Source organism: Phyllostomus discolor, chromosome 4 (genome assembly GCF_004126475.2).
Source record: "Phyllostomus discolor isolate MPI-MPIP mPhyDis1 chromosome 4, mPhyDis1.pri.v3, whole genome shotgun sequence".
In the NCBI taxonomy this organism is placed as follows: Eukaryota; Metazoa; Chordata; class Mammalia; order Chiroptera; family Phyllostomidae; genus Phyllostomus; species Phyllostomus discolor.
The window spans coordinates 50,808,896-50,828,548 of record NC_040906.2 but is presented as its reverse complement, the minus strand read 5'-3'; positions in this window follow the sequence as shown (position 1 = coordinate 50,828,548).

Genomic DNA, 19,653 nt, shown 5'->3' with positions numbered 1-19,653 from the left:
TCTTTAATTAAAAAGTTTCAAAAGTGGCAGGTTATTATATACCCTTTTGTTTGTATCTGCTGAAGTGCTTGGCAAGTTTAATATGAACTAAACCATGTAACTTTTGTCAACACTTGGTTTGGATGTTCCTTTAAGTGTCCTCAGGTACCAGACTGTTAAGTAACATGACTAGACTTCTGCTACTGTTTAAAAAATAAGTTTTATTTATTGATTTGAGAGATAGAAGAAGGGAGAGAGAAACATCGATTTATTGTTCCACTTATTGATGCATTCACTGGTCAATCCTTGAATGGGCCCTGACCAGGGAGGGATCAAACCTGTGACCTTGGCATATCTGGACGATGCTCTAACCAACTGAGCCACACAGCCAGGGTAGACTTCTGTGACTTCTGATATTAAGATGAGAATAAGCCCTGACAGTCAATGAGCACAATCAAAGCATCCTGTGTATCTCACAGTCTTGTCGTGTTAGGCACCTTGCAGAGGGGGCCCAAGCCTTTTACTGAGCTGGGATTCTAAAACCTCAGACTGGTAATGCCAGGGAATGGGGCTGGAGTCTTTGCCCAAAAATGAGGGTAGGTGGAGAGCGAGAACTGGATCTCAAGTAGAGAATCCAGAAGGAAGAAGAAGCTAGAAAAAAAGCGAAAGGAAGTACCGGACAGACTTCCAGAGGCAACAGGAAGCAGCAAGGACCTTGTCGCTTAAGACCTGTGATTGAGTCTGTGGGTAGAGCGGGATTGTTTGGGCACCGGGTGAGCTCTGAGGGAGGAAGGAAGACGTTGGCCTCCAGGTTCTGTGCAGAGATGACCTTGAGGGTCAGCACAAACATGCCATGTTTAGACAGAACACCCTAAACAGGGGTGCCCCAAATGGTCTCAGCCAGGTTACCTCTGGGGCCTGATGTGGTGGAAGTCACAAATGGAAAGCCAGGCTGCAAGATGGGATTGCCGCCTTCTGTCTGGGCTCTGAGCAGCCCAGGTCCAGACAGCAGCAGCTCCTCCTCATCCCAGAATGAGGCAAATCAGCACAAATAAACATGATTAATAATGTGTCAGAAGCAGTCCAAATACAGGAGATCAGACGGGGCCCTGGTTATGCAGTCAGTGATTCACACCTGCTAAATGGCGGTGTGGGGGTGGGGGTGGGTGGGGTGTGAAGGGGGTGTCAAGGTAGGGGGGCTCACGACCTATGCAGGATAAGTGTGGGAACAGTGGCATGAAAGTCCCAGGAAGAGAGAATGGGAAAACTTGCTTCTACGTTTTTTAATAATACCAATCAAGTTTAGCAGGATTAGGTATGGAGAAAACAGACTCGACTGACTTTCCTCTCGGAAGGAGACACTTTCTTTCCTAGCCAGCTTACGTCAGAGTAGATCGTGAGGATTTGATAAAACAATGTCTTTATTTCCTATGTATATTTCTTTGTTCCAAAAAGAGCTCTAATGTGTTTTCATGTTGGGTTCAAAGAAGAGGTTGTCCTGGAAAACCAGAGCTCCTTTGGAAGGGCAACCGGGACACGAAAACCTTTGTGCCAGAGCCTCACCTTGCTCAGCCGAGAGCTGAATTTCCTGAGCCAGGGCGCTCTCCCGCTCAGGTGGCTCTTAATTAAAGCAATTTACATTCAGAGAATGCAGGCACAGGCAGGCTCACACAAAATCAATGAAGTCAAGAGAGGAAACAGGAAAAAAAAAAAAAGAAACTAATGTAACCAAGAAGCACTTATATGGAAGGGCAAAAATAAATTTTTTGTGTTTAGTTTCTATTTAAAACACTTGTATACATAGCCTCCTTTCAGCTAAAAGTTTGAATGTGTTGCACAATGTTTATTATTCTCCCCCTCCCTCGCCACCTCACCCCTACAAAAGAAGGCTGAATTTCGTCCTAGGTTAGGCATTGCTTCTTGTTTTTCTTACATGTAAACAAATGCACAGTTTGAGTACCTAGAACACAGAGAATAATTTGCTGCCACTTTCCTCAACCACCTCAGTGGGAATGAGGTATTGATGAGGGTCCCCTTAAACAAGCTGTACGGTTCTGTCATTTCCATGAAGCTTGCTGGCATATAAATACAACCCCACATTCTTTTTGTGAAATACATAAATGCAATAAAATAGTTGCTTTGGTTCTTTGCTGGAGGCAGAGGGAGAAAAATGTCAAACTCTCATTGTTCAGTGTTTCTAACAGACCCCTTTTGTATAACTGCTGCGACCTTCCAGCGTGAAGTTCCAAACTGCAGATAATAGCTTAAAAGGCTATCTGAACCCATTCTGTTATGCAGATGAAAGGAAGTCTTTAAAATTAATCTATGGCATCTTTGAATAAAAAAGAAGGGCACTCATCCAACTCATTTCCTTGGGCCAAAGCAATGAGCAAGCAGAACAAAAATGCCAAAATTCTGCTCAAAAGCTGGGGTTTGATATGGCACAAGGACACAGATTAGCAACCAGATTTTCACTTGTGACCTGTCACTGTTTGGAAATGTGGAACAGCATGTGATTGCCCAGTGCTACTACTACATCAGAAGTTAATGTAAGGCATCTGAGTAAATAAAGTGTAGTGTAAAAATTAAAAACCTGTTACTTTGCTGTTTTATAACAAAATATTATGAGATATATATTTAAAAGGAATGCATTGATTGTCATTTTAAAATTACAAGACCATCTATTAGAAGACTGTCTAAAGCAAGAGAAGCAAGTGAAAGACCATTTGTCAAGTTGGAATGAATACACTAGAAAGTATGTATTATACCTCGCCCCAGAGAATCAATTTTCTTAACAAAATTGTGTCTCCAAATTTATTTATGTTACAACAAATACCACATTTAGGAGTCAAATGCAAATATTGGCAAAATAAGAGATTTAAAGACATTTTGTTAAAGTTAAAATGGCATCTGCTGTTCGGGGCATTCAGGTGAAAAGATTTGGAAGTACTCAATTATTGGAAGTACTCATTTGGGGGTTCACTTATACAATAATGATGCAGATTGATACTGTCCTCATATACAAACAATAATGGAACATATACTAAAAATAAAGATCCCCTTCCCAATAAAACATACACACAGAAAACATTAAATATAGAGGAATAGAACTACTAGACCTATATGTAGAAAAAAACCCCAACTTTCTTTTTGAGACATGTAAAAGAGGATTTGAATACATGGAGAAACATATTCTATATTTCTGTTCGTAAAGACACAATATTATTGGTAAGTCAATCCCCTCAAATTAAGCTCTAATTTTTAACACATTAGATAATGAAAATGTTGGCTTTTTAAGGAAATCCCAGTGGTATTTGTTCTTGACAGAAATGTTCTAAAGATTATTTGGGAAAAAAAAAACATGTAAGAGTACCTAGGAAAGCCCCGAAAAAGTAGAATAATGATGTAGGACTTGCCCAGGCTTTGAAATGCACTATAAAATTTTTTGATTAAACCAGGATGGCGCCATCCCAAGAATGGACAGACAGGACAGGAGTACAGTGTCCGGCCGCTCCACCGTGGGCAGACATGCTCAGCGGTGAACACACAGAGCTCGGGCTTCTCGCCCCGAAGAGGCTTCGCACCTCTCAGGGAAATATATTCCCACTGGGCATGTCTTCAGTTTACAACTGTGGTATGAATCCTGAGGGTAAACATACTGTTATATTCTTCATTTTAATTCTTGCCCAGTGCCTGGAAATAGTAGGTATTCAATGCTTGATGAATAAGTGAATATATGAATAAATATTCATTGAAAAGAAAACTGAATAATATTAGGAAGACCCACCAACTTTAAATCTCTGCTTGGAAGCAGACATAATGTTTTTGCAATAGCTAACATTAGAATGAAATGTTTTATTTAATAAACCAAACTCCTACTAATGTCTTAGTTTAGTGTTTTTCAAGTTACATTAATTTATACATTGTGTTTTAAGAAAAAAATTCTTGTTATCTTAAGTGATGACTCAAAGTATTATTTCTTAAGTAACACTGCTTAAAAATAGACCCACGCAAAGCTAGGTATATACTTCTAAGGTTCATGAGCCTTAAAAATCATAACACCAAAATATACAGGGTCCGACAGAAGTAATGCCACTGAGTGTGGTCAGTGGGGCACGTGAATGTCTTGCATGAGGTGGACAACAATTTGAACATTTCACCTAAAATGTAAAAAGGTGTGCTTTAGGGTGATGTTGTTATGTTACAGAGGTACATGCTTATGATTTTGTAATAAAAGATTTGAGATACAATACCAAAGGGGTGTCATTTGTGCTGAACCCTGCATTTATCAATTAAACATCCATAATCATAAATTAGTAAAATTCAAATGAACAGCAGATGTATTTATGTAAACTAAATTGCTGATATTGGATTTAACCATAGAAAGATGTGTTTAGTCGTTTATATTTCACTAGTTGACTTGTTTCTTTTGACATTGAATACTATGGCCCAGTATTTGTTGTCACCGCTGTTGTCAGTTTTGACATTTGGGTTTTTATCCATTGACCCATTATGTTGGTTGTCCAATCATTAATGCATTGCCTTGTACACAAGGTGTACAGTGTTGTATGCAACACTGAAGGTTTCACAGCAGTCTCTTGAAAACGCAAATGCAGACACTAAACTCAGGATCGCATTTGGTGCAAGGTTGTCATCCAATGGCCCAGAACCCTCTTCCTTTTCTTAGCTCATAATCCAAATGGAAACCACAAATTTAAAAATTCTTTCAGCAATTGTCAGTCTCAGTTTGAGAAACATTGCCCTGGCTTATTTCAAGTAGTATTTGTGTGTGTGTGTGTTTTTAAATTCCGGGATGACAGAAGAAATTGGGAAATCTTTGGCAATTGTTGTAAATGAGATTTTGTGACCATTGATCTATATTTTCAAAACCCATCTCAGGCATGAACCAATTGATCCTTCTTTGCAGATACGCACTCCTAACTCTATTATGCAGATGAAGAAACTGAGACAGCAAACAGCACTCCAGGGCACAGAGAAAGTTGTGGTGAAGTTTAGAGGGCAAAGTCATGCCAAATTGAGAAGGAAAGTGAGGGGTAATCACAGGAGTTGCTCAGCCTTTGGTTTGCTCTGACAATCACTTATCCTTTACCTTTTCTGTTCTTCTGGCTAAACAGAAGATACATTGGTATCTTCTGGCTAAACAGAAGATACTGCAGACCAGAACATGCAGGACCTCACTGAACATTGGTACTAACTACACACTCCCTGTACCTCTCCCGCTATGGGTCGTATTCAGCTACAAGGGACTAGATGAAAGCTAACAGCTTGTCTGAGATCATGAGAGCCAGCAGTCAGCTTGCAAGGTGTTATCTGCTTCTAATTACAGACCCCCGAAATGTGAATGCTTTCCATGGGGAGCTACAGATACTCCCCAAGTACAGGTATCCCTTCTTCTTTAGCAGCTGCCAGGTGCTCAGCAGCTTGGGAGCCCTTCAGATAAACAAGCACCTGGCATTGCATTGCCTCCATGGCGGCAAGTGCGGGCACAGCCCTCAGGTATTCGGGTGTGCGCTTGCCTTAGTCATAGTGAAACTGGAGAGAATGTTCCTTCAGATCAGACCAAGTTATAAGCACCTCCCCAAATATCAGGGGAACATCACCCTCGCCATGGTTACTCTCGTAACTGAAAGAAATCAGCAGAAAATGTAGAACACCAAAGAGATTATGCCGAGTAGATTCCTAATTAAACGCCATTTAGTATTAGAGCTTCCAATGCTTGAAACCTTCTTGTAGCTCAGCAGAATAGTACTGGAAAATAATTTCAGTTCCATAGTTCTTATTATTAACTCTAGTCAGACCTGGAGTTCTATTTTTAAGTGACCAGATTTGAGCCCTAGTCATTGTGGCTCAGTTGGTTGGAGCCTCGTTGTGTAACTGAAAAGTTGTGGTTCAATTCCCAGTTGGGGCGCATACATGGGTTGTGGTTTAATATCTGTTCCTGGTGCTTATGATCAATGCTTCTCTCTCTCCCTTCTTCTCTCTCTAAAAGCAATGAAAAATGTCCTTGAATAAGGATAAAAAAAATACCAGACCTGAGTTATTTGTATGTTGGGGGTCACCTGCCAGAACTAGTCACACCAAGCCAGGTTGGCCTGTTCTGTACTTACATAGTTTGGTTTTAGGATCCCCAAAGTAGGGCTTAATCAATTATTAAGAGGGAGTTGGAACTATGATCTTCAACAGGGAGCTTCTTCACATTAGTCAAGGTTCAAAAGTCAAATATTTATAAACATGTTCCTACGTGCATAAAAGGGAGGATGTAAACCAAACTGGTAACAATGATTATCTCAGGGGACTGGTACTGAATGGGTGGAAAAATGTCACTTTCTGTTTTATACACTTCTATTGTCTAAGTTTCTTTGTTCAATAATGACCAGCTGACTCATATTTTTTAACTATTTAAACACATTGTTTTTATTTAGAATAATTTAATTTACTTGTGAAAAATGAAATTGGATTCACACTCATGCCAGGAGCCAGTGTGATGTAAGTGTTAGAATAAGTTGGTTTGAATTGATTGACTTCAGGAGGAGCTTATGGAGATAGACTGAAAAAATCCAGGACGGAACTTCTCTCTGTGAGAGAGATATACTTTCTCTCAGTTTCTTCTCATCCAGACTCCTAGATTAGAAGTGGTATGATCCATTTTTAATTTTTTGAAGTATCTCCATACTGCTTTCCACAGTGGCTGCACCAACCTGCATTCCCACCAACAGTGTAAGAGAGTTAGTTCCCCTTTCTCCACATCCTCCCCAGGCTTGTTGTTTGTTGGTTTATTGATGATGGCCATTCTGACAGGTGTGAGATGGTATCTCTATCTCATTTTGGTTTTAATTTGCATTTCTCTGATGATTAGTGATGCTGAGTATCTTTTCATATGTCTATTGGCCATCTGTATGCCCTCTTTGGAGAAGTGTCTACTCAGGTCCTTTGCCTGTTTTTAATTGCATTGTTTGTTTTTTTGATGTTGAGCTTTGTAAGTTCTTTATAAATTTTGGATATTAACTCCTTATCAGATGTATTGGTGAATATGTTCTTTCATTCTGTGGGTTGTATTTTTATTCTGTTGATGGTCTCCCTTGCTGTGAAAAAACTTTTTAGTTTGAAGTAATCCAATTTGTTTATTTTTTCTTGTCTTTCCCTTGCCTGGAGAGATATATCTGATAAAAGATTTGCTATGAACAATATTTGAGATTTTATTGCCTATGTTTTTTCTAGGATTTTTAGTTTCTTGTCTTAACATTTAAATCTTTAATCCATTTTGAATTTATTGTTGTGTGTGGTATAACAAGGTGGCCTAGTTTCATTTTTCTGCATGTTTCTGTCCAATTTTCCCAGCACCATTTATTGAATAAACTATCTTTAGCCCATTGTATGTGCTTGCTTCCTCTGTCGAATATTAATTGACTATAAAGGTGTGGGGTTATTCTGTACTCTCTATTCTGTTGACCCTGTGATACCACTTCTGGAAACATATCCAAAGGAACCTAAAACACTAATATGAAAGAACATAAGCACCCCTATGTTCATTACAGCATTATTTACAATCAGCAGGATATGGAGGCAGCCCAAGTGTCCATCACTAGATGAGTGGATAAAATAACTATGGGACATTTACACAGTGTAATTCTCTACTTGGCTGTAAAAAAAAGAAGAAAACTTTACCCTTTGCAACAGCTGGATGGGCCTGGAGAACATTATGCTAAGTGAACTAAGCCAGTCAGAGAAAGACAAAGACCATATGATTTCACTCATATGTGGAATCTAATGAACTGAACTAACATGGAAAGTGGAGACAGACTCATAGATGGAGAGCAGGATGTCAGCTGTGTGCAGGGTGAGGGTTGAGGGTGGAGGGACTGAGCAAAAAGGAAAAAGGACTCATGGACATGGACAACAGTGTGGTGATTGCTGGGGGGCAGGGGTATGAGAGGATTAAGTGGTAATGGAAAAAATACAATAAAAATAAATAAATAGAGTAAAATAAAAAGAAGTAGTAGGAAACCAGGAAGACTGCGAGCTCTGGCGTGGAGCTGGGGGGCATGACCGGTGGCTTGCATGTCCTGTTACAGCAGACTGGGTCCAGCGTCACTGGAATGTGATTCAGGGACCCAGTCAGGGAATCACCTCAGCCTCTGTCAAGGATTTGCTTTACAACTTTAGGATTTCTGGGCAAACACAACGTCATGGTTGTGTCGTTCTACCACAGAGCCCTGTGAATTCCAGTGTGTTGGTGGTTGCTGAGAAAAAGAACACGCTACTTCTGTGCTGATCTGGTCTGCTGGGGAAATACTTAGTGAGATTAGGGAGGCTCACAATCTAATCCTGTTTCTGCCCCTAATCCTTTATGGGCCTCAGTGTCCTCGACTCTACATACATGAAAAGGTTGAGTTCTGTGTAATCTCTAAGGTCTTGTTTAGCATGAAAACCTTATGAACTCTAAAGCGGTCCATAAACCAAGAAATTTGCATAGCAAGTGCCATACAGTTTCTCTGCCTTTCCTTTTGAAAAAGTCCAACTTTAAACACAGCAACTTATTCAGATATGTCTATGTTGTATGTCAAATGCAATTGGATATATCAATCGGAGAAAAGCTGGCCTGACCTGCTTTATAGGGACAGAAATGGGAGAAGTGAGAAAAGTTGTATACTTAATTTTCTCGTAAAGTAAGTATGGATTTGGGATTAGGGTTTAGTCCTCCATACTTCAACATGGAGACAAGTCTCCTCACTTCATTGGCACAACAGGATCCTTAGAAATAGGATTATAGCACCCATTTGTCTTCAAATTACACCTTAGCCTGGGGGCAGAGCTGTGTGTAGCCTGGGCTGTGCAGGGAGGCACCGTCACTGACATTCTTTTGGCCCAGGAATTCCCACTGTGCTGGGGGCCCCCTTTGGGTGGGGTCCTGAAATCAGCCGATGAATCAGTTTGGCCTGGCTTCATCAGGTGACCTCAAAGAGGTCTCATGGACACTGAAGAAGAGAGACTGCTCATGAAGTGTCTGAACTCTTGACCAGCAGTGTTCATACTCAGTATGAGCCTATTCTAAACCAGGATGTGATTTGATGTTGACCACCCTGCTACGTGCTATATTGTCCAAAAAAGGGAGCTAAGAGTGACTTTGGCTATCATCTGAAAGGTGAATGCTAACTCGACCCCTTCCTCTAACATATTTCTATATTTTCTTGTTTCTTCTCTTTTTCTTCTATATTCTTTCTATTTCTCCCTTCTCGTCTGACTCATGGTTTCTCATGGTGCTCACGGACGGGCATCGCATTTATAGAATTACACTGGTAATTTTCTGTCATTTTCATACGTCAAAATACTATTTCTGAATTTCCTACTACAAATATTTTCAAGTGCTCAGGATCCTACTGAGACCAATTGCGTATTTTTTTTGTCTTCCAGAACGTAGAAATTTAATTTATTTCAATTAAACTTTTCTTAATTTAATATGAACTATTTCACAAAGCTACATCTTTAAAGCTTGTAGTGACATTATTCTTTGCCTTTTCCCCCTATTACGTGTGGGTATAGTGACTTGAAGCTGTGAGTATATTCATGAGAGTCTATACTGAAGTGGACACAAGAGCCACTTTCAAAGCCCCGTTTGCAACTGTGAGAAGCCTAACAGATAGAGAAATGTGGTGTTGCTGGTGGTTATGTCGAACTAAGCCGCACGGGTTCTGCTCCAAGGTTCCGACACACCAAATATACTTGCCTTGCTAAGTATACGTATCAGATTCACTGCGTTTAAACAGTGAACCTAGAGGTAAACATTTTGATTAATGACAAGTGTTTTCACATCTGCTTATTTCAGGCATAAGTGCCTTTCTCCTTCTCACAGAAAAATTGGAATAAGGCAAATATCATCATCTCAATTCAATTCCACTTGCAGTTCAGCTAGTATGTAAATACAAGGCCTGGAGCACCACAAAATGCCTTAAATGAGCACAGTATTATAACTGCATTGCCCAGCACTACGCACGGAGTGACGGGAAATTGGCATTCCTGATGGAGCTGTGGTGAATATTCATTTTTCCGTCTGGAAACTAGCGTATGCCGCTTCGGAGACTGAAAACTGGTGTGACTTCACTGAACCTATAAAGATTATAAACTTTATAATCTTTCTAATGTAATTCACATTAAAAATGGATATGTTGCTGTAAAAGTATATGCATGAGAAATAGAACTGAATTAGTTGCTGAAACTAATTAAGTCCATTTTTTTTCAGAAGTAACCTGGGGCACAACTACATTTAAACACACACACACACACACCCCTCACAGGTGGGGGTGCAGCAGCACCCTTTGATTGCTCTTATTAGGGGCCAGAGGAACTTGGAAACGTTCCTGCTCATTTCTCCACAGGATTCCAATTTCAACAAGAATTGCCAGAATCTCCTTAGAGATACAGAATATTGAGGAAATGGAAGGAGATTGAATAACTCCTTTGAGAGTTATATAATACACCTTATGTCATAAATAAAATTCTGTCATTAGAGCTTGGCTCAAAAACCTCCTGGGGTTCGACAGCTCTTTCCTCTGTTAGAACCGCTCTCTGGAAATTAATGGGCTTGGCTTTGTATCTCCAACTCTTCTGCACAAATGAACCAAACGGAGAATCAGTTGGAGTCACTGAAGCTTAACACAACTCCAGCCATTGTTTACGTGGCTCCCATGAAGCCCCTGTGCCAAACTGATTAGATTTACAGTTCATTCGATAAGCTTGTCTGCTCATAGCACATAAGGCAATGAACCTTTTCACAAAATGAAACTAGAGCTGGAGAGGGGGGAAAAAAATCCAAAGCCTTTAATGAAGAGGGTGGCTGAGAGACTTTGGTGTGGGAACCTTTACGTATTTAGAAAGCCTCCCTTAGCCTGGGATCTTCATGCCCAGTGTTAGACTAACACTTCGGGATTTGCCCTCCTTCTTACCAGGAACTCTGCAGTGCCATTTAAAAAATCCGTTGTGACAATGGATAAGTGTAACACTAATGGCAACTAGGGGCTATAAAAGACCCCTAAAGATGAAGTGGCTCAGGGAGCACCATGTGCATCTGTGCATCACTAACCACAAATGCCAGACAGAGCTGCTTTTTGTTCTCCCCCTCCCCCTCCCTCCCCCCCCCCCATGCGAGAGGCCGGGAGACACTGTATAAAGCCTACCCTATTTGCACATGTTTTAGACCTATTATTGAGTGATTGGGAATTAGTCATGGAGCCATGAAGTCATCATCCACACAACTCTTTCTAGTCACCTTTAAGCAACTATAACTGATCTCATTTCTGCAAGCACATGACTCAGTAGCTTTGCCAACCGCGGCCTAGCACTGTGGACTTGTTCCCACTGAGGAAGACGGCAGAGCACAGGCCAGCCGCATAGAGGCTGGCGCCCACCATAGAAGGGGTCCCGCATGGGAACTTCAATCACATCTGATTTAATTAGCTATTACTTCATCACAAACCACCAATAACCACTTTATTACTGTCTCACAATTCTGTGGGTCTGAAATTTGGGGAGGGGTTGACTGGGTGGTTCTTTTGTTTCACATAGTATCAGCAGGGGTTACTTGGTGGTTGGTATTCAGCTGGTGGCTGGAGGTTTGTAGGGTCTGAGAGAGCTTCAGTCCCACGCCCAGCACTGTGGCCTGGTTGGCTGGAAGGCTGGGTCAGCCAGACCTCTCCCCCTCCATGTGGTCTCATGGTTGCTCCGTCATAGAAGTTGAACTTCTTACAGAAGGGCACCGGGTCCAAGAATGAGTGTTCCAGGAATGAGCTGCAAGGCTCCTTATGCTTTAGCCTGGAAAGCCCTGAATGCCATGTCTGCAGACTTCTAAGTTCAAGGAAGTCACTGAGGCCAGTCAGATTCAAGCGTAAGGGAATGAGCCCACCTCTCAGTGAGAGGAATGTCAAAAAAAAAAAAAAGCCATGGCCATCGTGGGTTTGCCTCCAACCCTTTTTTGTGACCTTAGGGAAAAATTAGTATTATAAATCAAGACATTTCTCAAATCCCATGTCCAATAATGGGGAAATATGGGAGAAGAAAACTCTCAAGGAACCCTGTATGTGCACTGAGTGCTTAATAATATTTAGTAACAGTTGGGAGATACAGTAAATGGAATATATGATTGAGCCCTGACCAGTGTGTCTCAGTGAGTTGCGCATCATCCCACAAACCAAACGTCGTTGGTTCGATTCCCGGTTGGGGCACATGTCTGGGTTACAGGCCAGGCTCCCTGGTTAGGGGTGTGTGCAAGAGGCAACCAATCGATGTTTCTCTGGCATGTCCATGTTTCTCTTCTTCTCTTTCTTTCCCCTCCCCCTCTTTCTAAAAATAAATAAATAAAATCTTTATTTAAAAATGGAATATATGACTGAGAGTTATATATTGCACAGGTTTCAAATTGATAACTCTTGGATGACAATTTCACTATCCACCCCAAATAAATCACAGAGGAGATTGATGTGTATATAAATAACAGTGTAATCTGTAAGCATTAACATCTGAGACTCACACATTGGGTGCCTTTTTCCATTGTTTACCTCATGGTCTGTCACCTTATTGCTATAACCATGTTCCTTTGCATATTAACCAGGTCTCGGAATTTTCTGAAACTATGGTTGTGGCTTTGAAGCACATCATATCATCCTTGCAGGTGCAAACAGAAGCCTATTTTAATTTTTATTACAATAAAAAGCCATGTCTGTAGTATTGCTTTAAGCTCACAAGCCTCAGTATTGTGGTACTCAATACACGCTTTCTCCCAGAAATCTTTTCCTGAGAAGGCCTAGCTGGCACTGAGCTTCCTCCCATCTAGGCATGCCCAGTGGGAACGGTGGGGGGGCAGGCTGACCCAGTTAAATACTGTTGGGTGGATCGGCTGGTAGAGGGGGGAATATAAGGGAAGTCTATCCCCTGAACCCTTCCCACTTCATGTCCCCATGTCTTCTCTCTCTTTTGTGACAACAGGACGAGACACACTGAAGGTGGTAGCACTGTGAGCATCGTGGGACATCAGACGAGAGTGAAACAAATACATTTTCCAACTTAGGGAATTCAGCTCTTCTAGGAGGCTGCTTCCTTTTTTTGTTCAAAGGACTTCGGGATCTGCAGCTGTCGTGCCCCCCTCCAACTCATCCCCCCCTCCAGTCTCCCTCCACCCTCCCCAAAACCTGGTGCCGAGAATTTCTTCTCCAGATTATACAGCCCACTTTCACTTTGTCCTAGCCGCCTTTGAATTGTTGGCAGGATATAGCATGAAAGACCTTGAGTTCCAAATGGTTTCTTGTTGACTGGCTGACTTGATGCAGGGGTTTTCCATTTCCATGAGAATTACTGATCTTCAGAGGAATCTGTGAGTAGGGAGGGAGGATGTACCATTTGAAGAAAGTGCACCTTTGGGTATGCTCCACTTTAAGCATGTAATGCGAGGGTGACACGTTTTCTTGAAAACAAACAAACAAACAAAGCCCTCCAACTTCAAAGAAGTCTACTGGCCTGAAAGTGATGATTGGTGAAAATCCTATGGTACATAGTCATTTTGTAGTAGCTTCCATGTTCCAAGTTCAGTTATGGGTACGAGGGATACAAAGATGAATCAAGCCTGATCCCTAATTTGAAGCACCTAGCAGTTTAGTAGCAGATAGTCACATAAGCAGTTAAGTTGCAGTGTCGCTGAATGTGAAGTAGGAGAGAGGTGCGTGCAGAGGGTGACAGGGTCTGAGGAGGACGGGCCGGGGCAGAGGGGTAGAAGTCTTCTTAGTGCCACTCTCCTCTGAGATTTTGTCCTGAGTGGCTGATGGCTACAGTATGTCTGACATATCTGTACTACACACACACACACACACACAGACACACACACCCTTTTAAAGAACATTTGAAAATATTTCAACTTTAGAACATATTTTAAAAACACACACGATTATTTTTCCTGATTTGAATTATTTTTAAAAATACAAATTGAAACTGTTTATAACCACTAAAGACAACGCCCCCTGACTAGTGAGCATGTAAAGAAAGCCTCAGATGTATTTTGGTTATTTACAGAGTGTAAATTAGGAAATTCTAATAGCCCTTCAAAATCAAAGAGCTGACTGTCTCTCATACTCTCCTACCTCCTTTTCAACCAATGTGGCATTTACCCAAATGCTTCTTGTAACCAACAGCAACCAGGGGTGGGTTGGCTACTTGGGGAAAATAAACTTCTTCTGGAGCAGTGGGGTGGAGACTCTTTCCTAGTAGCGTTAAGGCTAGAAAAATTCATCCTGGCTGACTGGGCAAGGTAGGGCAGGAGTTCCCCGGGCTAACCTCTCTCAGCTCTCCATCCTATAAGCTGGAAGACCCAGCAGCAGCAGTTGCTGTGTGCACACCTTAACCTAAATGATAAAATGTTACTGGTATTTTTTCCTGCCAGGGAACACCTTCCGATCAAGACCATACTTTGTGAATGGCTACTTTTCCTTGTTTGGGAGGCAGGAAATTTGGTCTCTGTGGACTCTTTGTCAGCCAAGGCTGAAGAAAGGTATGAAGGTGTGGCTTCGTTTATAAAATCAGAAGAAGTCGTTTATAAAATCAGAAGTCGGGAAATCCTGAGTCTTAATTTGGTCAGTGATACACTGACATCCTTTCCGACGAAGAGTTCCTGTTTCGATGTCTCCAGACATAAAATAGGACAATGGCTTTTGCTTGTGGAGTTGCATTGTACTTTCTAACGGTTTTTGAAAATGAAATGTGGTGGAAGTGTTAGTGAGCCCCCTTTTCTCCTTTTTTGCCAGGGAATGTCCAAAAATATATTACATAATGCAAAACCATTTGGCCCCTCACTTTTGGGGGGGATCATATGATCTCGGACAGCAAAATCCATTGTACAAGAACATTCTCAGCTATTAGGCTGTCCAAATTTCGGCATTCTTTTTCACCTTTCTTTATTGTTTGTTCTATATAGTGGCATGTGCATGGGGTAGAATTTTTACATTGCCCTCAAATGTCTTGTTAATGTGCCCATAGAAGAAACTTATTAAGTACAGTGAGTATTACATTATTTATGTGCAAATGCCTTACTTTCTTTTGAAGAAATTTTGAAGTTCAGGGTCTGATTACACTGTCAAATAGCATGTTCTCCTAACTACTATGCCAATTTATTTAAAGTAGTATATGCTACTTTCAAATTAGCTGTAAGACACCCTTGGCTCAGTTGCTTGGAGTGTTGTCCCGTGCACCCACAAAGGTTGTGGGTTCGATACTAGGTCAGGGCACATACAGGAGTTAACTGATTAATGTTTCTCTCTTACATTGATATTTTCTTTCTCTCCCCTCCCCTCTCTTTAAAATAGATAAAACCCGTCCTCAGGAGAGAATTTTACAAAATTGGCTCTAAGATGTATTCAATAAGATAAACCTTCAAGCAAAGTAACAATGATTTTTAAGCTGGCCGTGATTTTGGTTAATCCTCAGATTGCGGCATGTGGAAGGTAAGGATGTGTTTGGGAATGTCCTTCTGCTTTCACCTCTTTCTCCCACCAGGCCTCCTAGCTGGCTCACCCTCTGAACTGTTTCTCTCTTTCAAACTTGTGATGCCGAATTTGGAACCCGTTGTGGATTCTTTAAACCCTGACAAGAGGTGGAAGTGCTCCAGAGCCAGTGCGAAGCACAAACTTCCTTCCACCCAAACCTCAGGCACTGAGAAACTATGACATAACAGGGATGTTTGGCCGCACTGTACGGGGAAGGGATGGTTTGCCCTGTTCACATGAAGTGCCTGTGCGGTGCAGGTGACTTCGTCTGCGAGTTCTGTCTCCCTGCATTTAATGCCCATTATGTGAAGCCCTCTCTTATTTCATTTTCTAGTATATTTCTTCTACTTCATTTGTGCAGCTATCATTTTACTCAGCACATATTTAATAGTAGACATTGTGCCACTTACATCACATATTTAGTCTCATTTAATCCTTGTAACAACCTGGTGAGGCAAGGATTCTGGCCACTCTACAGATTTAGAAAACTGAGTCCTAGAGAAGTAGAGGAACTTGCTCCAGGCACTCAGATGGGAAGTAGGTGAGGCTAAACGGTCTTCCTTGAGTGTTTGCCTTGACCTGAATTGATAGACTCCAAACATCACAGGTTAAAGTTCAAACTTGGGAATCAGCTTTACTTTTTTTCTTTTTCACTGAAGATATTTTTCTAGAAAGTGAGTAGAATTTTTCTTTTAATTAAAGAAATTAATTTTGAAAACATCCCCAAGTTTGGTCTTTCATGACTGCATGGTGTGTGGCATGACACGTGTGGTTTCACGAGTATTTCTGATGGTTGTGGGGGTGGAAAGCCAGATTTTCCCAGAGAGGTTTTCACCTCAGCCTTGAGAGTTCAATTTTAAATTTAACTTGATTCATTTAAGGTTTGAGTTTATTTCTGGCTTGTTGGCAAAATGTGGGCTTCCTGACTTAGAAAGATTCCCTCAAAACAAACTTGAAAAAAAAAGAATCTCACCTAAGATGGCAATGTGAAATACTCTATAATATTTTAATGAGCTCATTGTAAGTGAATTAGAAACATTCAAGTGAATTTACTTTAAAATAGATATGTGTTGTTCTACCTGACTGTGGAGCACGTCCAGTGAGAATTCTCCAGCACAGAACTTCACAAACCACTTTTAACACATTCAATCAATCACTGCAACTTCTCCATGCATGGCACATATCTTTTTTTGTGTTTCAGTTGCATTTTTACCTTTCTTGAAATAATAAAGCATAATACCCAAAAATGTTGCTTATTTTATTCCATCTTCAATGTTAAAATTCACCAATTTGTTAACTTTCTTTTTACATGCATGCTGATGTGACAGCTGTCACATTACAATCTAACACAGTTGTTTCTAATGACGTTCAAGACAACAAAGCGCTACTAGAGCCATCTTACTCTTTGGCCAACCCAATACGATGGAATATTATCAGCCATAAAAAAGAACAAAATCCCATCATTTGCGGCACCTTGGATGAACCTCGAGCACATGAAGTTATGTGGAATAAGGCAGAGAACGACCGACACTGCATGATCTCACTCACATATGAAATCTAGAAAACACCGCTCACAGTGACGGAGAACAGATCTGGTGGTTACCAGGGGTTGGGGGTGGAGGTTGTAAAAAGGTTCAAACTTCCAGTTAATACGGTAAATAAGTCCTGGGGTTGGAATGCGCAACATGGTGACTACATTTACCAGTACTGTATTGTATGCTTGAAAATTGCTGGGAGAGTAAGTATTAAAAGTTCTCACCACAAGAAAAAAATTCTACTGTGTGAGGTGATGGATGCTGACTAAATTTACTGTGGTGCCATCTTGCTAGAGATACAAATATCAAATCATTATATTGTATACCGTAAACTTCTATAACATTACATATCAATTATATCTCTAGAAAACTGGAAATTAAATAAATAAAATAGATCTGGATGTTAAAATGAAGGAATAGCTGGACATTTGAATTGTCCTGATCCCAACCAAAGGCAGGTTGGCCCTAAGAGATGTGCAGTGGCTCTGAGCAAATGAAATGTCAAAACAAAAGCATTAACGTCCAGTATGGAAGGAAAACCCCTGAATGTTTAGACAGACCAAAAAAGCAGTATGGGGAAACCCCCTTTTTCTGAAACAAATAAACAAACATGCCACTGAATAGCAGAATCCTTATTTGAAGCAGTTCATATATCCAGCTCACAGGGTATACAGGTATATTGAGGTCAATGCATCACTTGTAACAGCCAAATTTTGAAAACCTGTGCACAGATGGAAGTTCTGGTCTTAACACAACATCCAAAGTGCTCCCGATCACGTTAACTTTATTAGTCCTAAGGCAAGTCAGCTTCATGGGGGTTGATGCTATCATCAAAGACTGGACTTGGAGCAACACCACAGACCGCGTGCTGACCATTCTGATACCTGACCTTTCGCTAAGGGGCTCCAGGGAATATGTAAAATGGTTGGTAAGCCCAACCACAGAAGGAGAATAAGGAGATGTTTTCAATAGGTTCTGTGATGCCAAAAAGAAGCAAATATGATATTTTCCGCTGTCGGCTGATGATAAAGTCAATACAACATTGAATCTGATAGCAAAACGATTCAAGTAGGTCCCAGGAAATGGAAGTTCTATCCAGCATGACATGAATGCCTCAGGCTTCACCACAGGTGACCAACAGCTTAAAATTATTTGAAAGCTCCCCCACCAAATGGGGGATATAGAAATAATTTTCTTTTGAAAAGTGTACTGGTAAAATATAAAAATTCGAAAGCTCTCATCTGAGCAAATACCTCTACTTATAGCTTGCATTGCCATTATGTTTAAATTTTCCAGTTTGTAAGAATCTCTTCTACGATGTGACAACCACGTTCTTAAGTATCCGTTTGTGTTTGTTTTCCCATCGGCGTTCTCGGGAACGTGACGTGGTGGTTTCTTGTGCGTGTGGGCATGCGCACACAGGCACCGTGCCCTCTGTAGTTGGCACACCTCTATTATCGAGCTATCTCTCTCCCCAGACAAGTGTATTCTTGTCCCAGAAGATTTTTTTTTTCACTTAAACTATGTACTTCCCTCCACAGGTCTTTAATTCATACTTTTTAGGTTTCTTGATTCTTTCATTCTCTTGGCCCCAGAGACTGACACTGACAACCTTCAAGGGGATTATTGCTGAGCCCTGGAGTTACACTCAGCTCCCAGTATCTTTGGCACCCTAGACAGATGGTGGGGAAAAGGTGGCAGTGTGGTTGTCTTTCATGGGTGCTGGGCGCATTCCAGGACAATTCTCTCACCCTCGTTTTTCTTTCTTCCTCCTTTCTCCTATGCAGCATCATTCAATTCAGTAGCACTGTATATTTAATTGCTATATTTATATTTAACATTATTTAAGATTTCAGTTTGAGCATAATGAAAACTTGGGATCAAGTAGAGAATTCTTGCTATTCAAACATCATCTCCAAAACATCTTGGGAAGAAGTGATGAATGGTGCACAGAATTACTCTTGGAAGCTGGTTCCATGTGAGGACACCCAATCAGAAGAAGCCCTTGTAGTGCCTGCGTTTAAAGTCTTAACCCTTTAGTTGCTGGATTGTGGGGAAGTTGTTGTACTCTAGGAAAGTGGTGGGGGGGGGGCAGGTGTAGTTGAAATTGAGGAGCTGAGGGCAAGGTTTTTATCAACCAGCTCAGAAGTACTTCAGCGACCATTACATTTACATCATTGATCCTCACTGAGTGCCAGCCTGCAGCGAGGTTCATTGTGCTCTGTGATACCTAGGACCTGTCTCTCTCAAACAGTGTGTGTTTAACATAAAGGGGAAAGGCTAACTTGCAACCAACCTGCATGAAAAATCATATTGCAGATATTTCCTAGTTTACTAGTTTATAACCTTCAACAGTTTCTCAGCCTTATCAAGCTTATCATACATTTGTTAAAACCTTATCAAGTTTATCAAACGTTCCAGGATTGAATCTGAACCTGCCACACCCCACTCTAGGTTACACTTGCTCAGAGTTGTTGACTGGGAGAGAAGTTACCTGACTACACTGAGGGACTCACTCTGGCAGCTGTTACCACCTATGGACCATTGAGGATGTTCCAGTGGCTTTTCTCTGTAGCACCGGCTGCTCCCTTAGTACGAAT